At 41.2% G+C, this 8,722-nt stretch overlaps 1 non-coding gene across 1 annotated transcript; it reads left to right on the top strand.

Moving 5' to 3' along the window:
- Nucleotides 1-8,276: 8,276 nt before the first annotated feature.
- On the top strand, nucleotides 8,277-8,395 carry LOC127654513 (5S ribosomal RNA). Its single transcript, XR_007971948.1, has one exon. It is a non-coding gene; the product is annotated as a 5S ribosomal RNA (ribosomal RNA).
- The last annotated feature ends 327 nt before the right edge of the window (nucleotides 8,396-8,722 follow it).

The following is an 8,722-nucleotide window of genomic DNA, read 5'->3' as shown; positions in this document are numbered from 1 at the left end:
TAAAATAAATATAAAATAAAAATGAAATGAATAATTGTTTGAAAATAAATAAAATATATTGGTCATTATTTCTTACAATTGTTTCGCACTAAAGGGCCACCATGTTTATTTTTATTTATGCAGTTGTTGTTTACATCCTCAATCTCCATTAATGTATATAAAATATTTATAAAATAAATAAAATATAAATAAATAATTCGCACTGGCCATGACAATGTATTTTACTGACAATCCAAGAAGCACAAGGATAAAGCATAGTTTTTAAATAACATACTGAAAATTACAATGCAATGAAGAGTCTTTAACGCCAGAATGAATAAATTGTAAACCTTAAGAATGAAAAGTGCACGGTGTGATTTCAGATCGGATGATGGTGGTCTCCGTTTAGTGTGCACATCTTGAGCTTGACAAAAGTCAAATTAACTTAGGTACTATATCATATACATAGTCACTTGTTGTGACTATAAGTTACATATATTCAAGAATAGGCTAATGATTCCATGCATGACTTCATAAACCAACCTGAGCATGAGGTCTGATTAGATGTCTGATTAACTTGTTTGTACATCTCTTTAAATTTACATTTATATCCACATCACCAGCTAAGGTAATTATCTGGTTAAGCGTATATTCCAAAAAAGTTAAATACTCCAAAGAGCATCCATTCAGAATATTCCTGCTCATGAGAGAAAATAAAACATGCTCATTATTTTAGCACTATTTTATTCTGGAAAAAAAATCTTGCAATTTATTCAACTGTATTTTGATTATTGTATTATAATTCAGCACATGTAATTTAACATAATAATTATGTCATCCACATTATGTTACTGTAAAATATGTGCACACAAAATTATCCTCAAGTATAGTGTAAAAAAATCTTGATAGACTTACGGTGCTTCATCTGTTTGTTGAATATACTCATTAATTTGAATGTTTTTAATGTTTTTATATTTAATATGCACTGCAAAATGTGTGCTTCACATTTCACAATTGATTTACACCTCATGCTTCTAAAAAGACTTTGTTTTACATGCACAGATATAAACAAAACTTCTGCTTCAGCAGATATTAATGCCAGAAATACGAGGAGAAACCACAGTTAACAACATATTCCACAGATAATGTAGCCTATTTATTCAGATTCATCTGGTATGAAACATACAATTAAATAATAATTTAATCAAATAATAACAGCATAATAATAATGATAATTATTATTATCATTAAGCTGTTATTTTAAACAGGGATAAAAAAATCCATATTTTATTTATAAAAACTGTAAATGTAATATAGTTACATTTTTAATACATTTCATTTATTTTTGACACATTTTCAGTTTAACCCCACATCCAGTTCTGTCCAAATACGGAGATATAAATTAATACAAATAATTTTGAGATAGAAACAGATGGCTTCGCCTCACATTCCTGGTTAATTAAAACTTAAATATATCTATTTTTTGTAATAATTTTGAGTACTTGTAAAATAGCACACTTTTTGAGGTGAAATACTGCATCCCTTTAACACATTCAATGTCCTAGGTTAATCTCACCACGTGACTAGAATAATAATTGGTTTGGCAATACTGGACCTTCCATGCATAATTGGAACAAGACAGTGATAATAATTGTATCCCTTGCCAATTTACAGTGGGTTAATTGCAGTTTCTTTGAGCAACACTCAGTGTCTTGCTCAAGGGGAAAATGATGGCAGAGCTGGATTGTGAATAACCTTCTAGTTGTTGGCATACTTCCATACCATAATTAGCTTTGGGATTCTAACCACCAATCTTCCAGTTGATGTCCCAGACCACTCAACAATGATGCTTTCACTTGGACCAACTTATACAGATCTGTTGCTCTCCAAAAAGTGAATGGTCTGTCAACCACCACAGTCATCCATTGCATTCATTTACTAACTTTTTCATTTGAAAGTGCTTTCAGGTTTCAAGGTCTGCTATTTTATACATGTTTTAGGGCTGATTTGCTGTTTACATTTACATTTATTCATTTGGCAGATGCTTTTATCCAAAGCAACTTACAAAAGAGGAAAACATAAGCGAATCATCTTAAGGAGACATTTGCACGAAAAGTGCCATACTACAAAGTTTTACTAGCATCAGAATAGCATTCAAAACAGATATAAGTGCAACAAATATTATTATTATTATTTGTATTTTTGTATTTTTTTTTAGTGACTGGTTAAGTGCCCTTGGAAAAGATGTGTTTTTAGCCGTTTTTTTGAAGACGGAGTGTGAGTCAGCTTCACGGATGGAGTTGGGAAGGTCATTCCAACAACGTGGTATGATGAAACCGAATGTCCGGGAAAGTGTTTGTGCCTCTTTGTGTTGGTACAACAAGGCGACGTTCCTTAGTCGACCACAGGCTTCTGGCAGGAGTGTAGATCTGCATAAATGATTTTAGGTATGCTGGAGCAGACCCAGTGACTGTTTTGTATGCCAGCATCAGAGCCTTGACTTTAATGCGTGCATCAACCGGCAGCCAGTGGAGAGAGACAAAGAGTGGTGTAACATGCGCTCTCTTTGATTCATTACAGACCAGACATGCTGCTGCATTCTGGATCATTTGCAGAGGTCTAATTGCACATGCAGGAAGGCCTGCAATGAGAGCGTTACAGTAGTCCAGTCTAGTTATGACAAGTGACTGAACGAGCAGTTGTGTGGCATGTTCAGAGAGGGAAGATCTTATTTTCCTGATATTGTAGAGTGTAAATCTACATGATCGTGCAGTCTTTGAGATGTGGTCTGTGAAATTTAGTTTGTTATCAATGGTTACCCCTAGATTTCTGACCTTTTTGGAAGGCGATACTGTAGTTGAACCCAGCTGCACGGTGATGTTTTGTTCAACAGCAGGGTTGGGTGGAAAGACAAGGAGTTCGGTCTTGGCTGGGTTGAGTTGCTGGTGGGGTTCTTTCATCCAGACCGAGATGTCTGCCAAACAAGCAGAGATTCGAGCAGTCAATATGGTGTCGTTGGGCTGAAAAGACAAGTACAGTTGCATGTCATCAGCGTAGCAGTGGTAAGAGAAACCATGTGACTGAATGATGGGTCCCAGTGATGTTGTGTATATGGAGAAGAGATGTGGCCCATGCACTAATCCCTGAGGTACCCCAGTAAGTAACTGATGTGGCTTGGATACCTCACCTCTCTCACTTTTGAATCCTGACTGATTGTCATCCAGTAGCTTGTTCTGTGAGAGATAGGCAGAGATCTGATTGAAAACTGCCCTTTCAAGTGTTTTTGCAATGAATGGGATGAGAGAGACTGGTCTGTAGTGTTCTATCTGTGTGGGGTTAAGTGCAGGTATTTTCAGCAGTGGGGTTACTCGAGCCTGCTTAAATGTAGTGGGAAAAGTGCCTGTAATTAGAGATGTGTTAATCATGTGTGTAAGTGCAGGTAGGATGGACGGAGAGATGGCCTGGAGAAGGTGTGATGGAATGGGGTCAAGGGAACAGGTGGTGGGGTGGTTGGAGAGGAGGAGTTTTGTGACCTCAGTGTCAGTCAGAGGAGAGAACATAGAGAAAGAATAGTTGCATACAGAAGCCAGGTATTTGACAGGGTGTGGTGCAGTGAATGTACTGATGATGGTTGTAACCTCATTTGTAAAAAATGTGGTGATGATATCTGCTGTCAGTGATGTGTCAGGTGGTGGAGGGGGAGGACAGAGAAGTGTGTTGAATGCTCTAAATAAGCTACGAGTGTCTGTGGTGCTGTTGATCTTGGTCTGGTAATAGGAGGTTTTTGCAGCTTTAACATTATCTGAAAAAGTTGCAAGCAGAAGTTGATATTTACCTAGATCTGCTGGATCTCTAGATTTACGCCATCTCCTCTCAGCTGCTCTGAGATCAGTCCGATGTTCCCCAAGAACGTCAGACAGCAAGGGGCTGGGTGGTGTAGTACGAGCTGGTCTAGAGGAGTGAGGGCAAATGTTCTCTAGACAGGTTGTTAAAGTAGAGTTAAGTGTGTCTGTGGCAGTGTTTACATCAAGCGTGGAAAACACATTTATTGTGGGAAGAGAGGTAGAGACATCAGTGGAAAGGTGAGAGGGAACTGAGGTTACAGCGAATGGAAATCAACGGTGGAGTCGGTTTTTACTATAGATAAGAGAATCATGTTGAATTGAACAAAGTAGTGATCAGAGACATGTAAAGGTGTAACAAGAATATTTGAGGTGGTACAGTTACATGTAAAAATGAGGTCCAGTTGGTTGCCCGATCTCTGAGTCGCTGTGGTGTGTAGTCTTTCCAAATCAAATGAAGCCAGAAGAGTATTCAGTTCAGTGGCCTGGGGCTTGTCTTGGTGTATGTTGAAATTGCCAAGAACCACTAGTGGCCTGCCATCCTCTGGCAAGGAGGACAGCAGGATATCCAACTTCTCAAGAAAGCTTGTCAGCTGACCTGGAGGGCGAAAGATGACAACATGTATTTTTGTGGGATGCATTGTAGTAACGGCATGGAATTCAAAAGATGTATTGTTACATAGCGAAGCCTGTGGTGAAAAAGTCCAGTTATTATGAATGAGCAAACCTGTTCCCCACCCCTACCGGTATGACGAGGGGTGTGAGAGAAGGAGAAGTTGTTGGAGAGAGCAGCAGGTGTTGCTCTATCTTCAGGACATATCTTCAGGATTTATGTTTTATTGCTATGAGTCATAATATCTGTAGCTTAAATTATATAGCTTGGCTTTTGCATTGCTAATGTTATGGGATTGATTCCCAGGGAACACACCAGTACTGCTGCAGCTTATGTGCAAATAACGCAGAAATTATTTCCACCTTTCACCCCACTATCTATGGCCCTGATTCAAACTGCTACTGTAAGCTGTGGTATGAACGGGGCTTTTCAAAACTCACACCTGTAAGTAAATATGGTTGTCAATCCTAAACACTGACTGTGTGAACGTAGCCTATCAAAGTTGCAGGTTTTATGTGAGTCATCGACAAATAAGGTTGTCTGAGGTGATTAAAATAAAATCTAATTTTTATCTAGTTTAACATATGTTCCAAGTTCTTAGAAATGCAATGATTGTGTCTGTGTTGGTTATACAATTTTGTAAAATGTTTATAGCGTTTAAAAAAAAAAAAAAAAACTTTATTTGATGTCAAGTGTTGTGACCAAAGGTATTAAAATACTTTCTATGCACGCCACTGGGCGCTTCGACAGCGCTTTTATTGCCTGAAAGACATGCATACATGCAAACTTAATATCAATTTACATGTTTAAATCATGAATACCAAAATGTCTTAGGTTACTCCATTTGACCACCACTAATGTGATTCCCCTTCTGTCACTCACTCGACGTTGTGTCAAATGAAGTGACACAAGGGGTCTTCCTGGGATGCCAAACGTACCTCTGAACCTGAGAAAAGGCCAATGTCAAGTTGGCAGTGAAGTGGGGCAGCGAGTGTCAGTCAGAATTTTTCTTTGGAACCGAGCGGTTGTGCAACAGCAAAGCTGAGTTCACCACTGATTCACTCCCCTCTGTTGGCAAGAAGCACTGCTGTTGCATCTACGGCGCATTTCCAGCTGGCGTTCTCTCTCTCTGCACGCTATGCAGTCCACGCCACTGGGCGCTTCGACAGCGCTTTTATTGCCTGAAAGAGTATTTCTCCTCCTGACATCAAATAAAGTTATTTCCTCTAAAAGAGTTTGAGTTCCCACTCATAAAAGAGCAATACACAGCAGGCGTTGAACGTCCTTTTCAGGATGTGTCTTTTTAAAGATGTCTTTCCACCTCTGTGTAGTTCCTGGATGTGGATGATTTCTCTCCACTTCTGACGGTCATAAAAGCTGCCTCGCGTGCCTGGGCTGCGATCACACGCAGGCAGCATTTTATGAATGGTTCATGTTCTCAGTGCGAAAACATAGCCATTGCAAAATTGTGGTCGTGGCTTTCTTTTCTCACGGGAGAAAGCCACTTCATCACTGACCTCGAAAGTCTACAGCGACACCGGACTTCGGCCAGCAGTTTTTAGGTGAAGAAGCAGATGGCACATCTTGCCATGGTGCCCCTCCAAACCAGCATGCCCTGCCTGCTCGCCGAGGGCACCCCCTGTGGCTAAACAACAGGTAGCTCCGCCTCAAACCGGGCCCAGATCTCAGCCCCAGCGTCGAGCACCTCGCAGGCGGTGTACGCCCCCATCTCCAGGAAAGCTCTGAAGCGCTCCTGAGACGGGCAACCCAGGCAGTCAGACGTTCGCTCCGGAGCTGGTACTAAGACCACGCCGTCCCCGGGAGGAGAATCCTTGTTTCTCACATTCTCAATAAAGAGCGATTCTCTCGTACCCATTCTCACGGCACCCCAGCCAAAAACTCTACAGTCTCGTCTCCCCGGATGCAGCTCTCTCGCTTCCGGACCCGCGACTGCTCGGATCCGGCAGGCCAGCACTGACGAGTTCCCGAAGACGCCTCTCTAGGGCCTCTTCCTCAGTCTCTGACCTGCCCCCTGCCGGATGCACGGAGCAAGGTAAGATCTTTGAATCTTTTCTCAGCACCCAAGCCTCGGGATGCTCTTCTGCCTCCTGACGCGCTATTACCTGCTCCCCTCCGCTGCGAAGCCCCGCCCGGTACATTAAAAGCGATGGTCCCATTAGTGCTTCTCACGCAGAGTTTGGACGCACGGATTTCGCCGTCCAACCCGTCGCGCTGGTTAGCCAGGACCATTCAACTCGGCTACACGACTCAGTTCGCCCAGCTTCTGACTCATTTCGGCAATATTCGCTCCACCTCTCTATGCGGCGAAAAAGTTTCTCGACAGTTCACGTAACACAGTCAGTGCATGCCGTTTTTAGATGGGACCCCTTGTGTCACTTAATTTGACACAACGTCAAGTGAGTTACAGAAGGGGAATGTCATGGTTAATGTTGTAACCTCCGTTCACCGAGGGAAGGAATGAGACGTTGTGTCCCTCCTGCCACAGCACTAGACTTACCACTGTAAATGGCCGTACATTATTTTCAGCTCCTCAGTGCAAAATCCTGACTGACACTTGCTGCCACGCTTCCCTTTATACCCGCATGTCTGGGGCGTGCATGCAAATTCTGTCTGCCAACTTGACATTGGCCTTTTCTCGGGTTCAGAGTTACGTTTGTCATCCCAGGAGGTCCCCTTGTGTCACTTCATTCGACACAACATCTCGTTCTTTCCCTCGGGGAACGGAGGTTAAAACAGTAACCATGATGTTTCTCATAAAAATGTCAACAAGTATGATATAAATAATATGATAAAAATGAATTTGATAAATCTGTCATGTGTATAGGGGTCCTTTTGTCACATGACAACAAAATGTCTGCATGCATGTTCGTTACATGACCTAACTTTGATTTGGTGGACATTTATGTTTATACTGTGCAGTCAGAAAGGATTCAGACCCCTTAATTTTGTTCACATATATGCTAAAATGCTTTAAATTATTATTTTATGTTTTTCACATCGACCTACACATACCCCATGATGACAAAGCAAAAAAAAAAATGATCACATGATTTTTTGAAATGAATATGAAAATATCACATTGACGATGTTATTCAGACCCTTAACTCAGTACTTAGTTGAAACACCTTTGGCATTGATTACAGTCTCAAGTCTCTTTGGGTATGATGTGACAAGCTTTGCACACCTGGATTTGGGCATTTTCTGCCATTCTTCTCTACAAATCCTCTCAAGCTCGGTCAGGTTGAATGGGGACCGTCGGTGGACAGCCCTTCTTAGGTCTCTCCATAGAGGTTTCCTCCAGAAATGATGCTTGGTTTCCTCAGACCAGATAATTTAGTTTCTCATAGTCGGAGTGTCCTTTAGGTGCTTTTTTTGTGTCTTGCAATGTGGAAAGGCTTCTGTCTGGCCACTCTGCCATAAAGCCCAGATCGGTGGAGTGTTGCAGTGATGGTTTTCCTTCTGCAGGTTTCTCTTACCTCCACACATGATCTCTGGAGCTTAACCAGAGTGATCATCTATGTCTTGGTCATCTCTCTTACCAAAGCCCTTCTCCCCCCGATTTCTCAGTTTGGCTGGGCAGCCAGCTCTAGGAAGAGTCCTGGTTGGTCCGAACTTCTTCCATTTAGGAGGCACTTCACTTTGGTTCTTCTTTTGTTTTGTTTTGTTTTGTTTTAAATGTTTTGTTTGTTTAAATGCCCATTTGTCAGGACAGGGTCTGTTTGTCCAATGTTTTTTCTCCTTCTGAAATGACACACCAAGACAAGGAGGAAGGCCCAGGCAGTGGGCTTTCTTTAAATAGCCCTCTGTTCACAGCATCTTTCGCTTATGGCCATACCATCCTGAGCGCACCTGATCTCTTCCGATCTCGGAAGCTAAGTAGGGTTGGGCCTGGTTAGTACTTGGATGGGAGAGTACCTGGGAATACCAGGTGCTGTAAGCTTTTGCTTCTCATGGATTGGTTTAACTAATACACTTCCCCCTGCCACAGCTGTGATTTTTTATTTTTTTATAATTTTTTTTTTTATTTTATTTTTTTTTATTCATTCATCCTTAGAAAATTCACCCTTTCCTTTCCAAATCAAGTATAATCAATTGAATTTTATATAGGTGGACTACAATCAAAGTCCAGTCTCAAATATGATCCAGAGAAATGGGATGCACCTAGGCTAAATTTAAAGTGTCATGCCAAATGGTTGAGAATACTTGTAAATGTGATATTTCAGTTTTTTCTGTTTAATACATTTGCAAAGTTTATAAAAAATCTGGT

Source organism: Xyrauchen texanus, chromosome 13 (genome assembly GCF_025860055.1).
Source record: "Xyrauchen texanus isolate HMW12.3.18 chromosome 13, RBS_HiC_50CHRs, whole genome shotgun sequence".
Classification (NCBI taxonomy): Eukaryota; Metazoa; Chordata; class Actinopteri; order Cypriniformes; family Catostomidae; genus Xyrauchen; species Xyrauchen texanus.
Note: the sequence above shows the minus strand (reverse complement) of the source record. Positions and strands in the feature narration are given on the sequence as shown.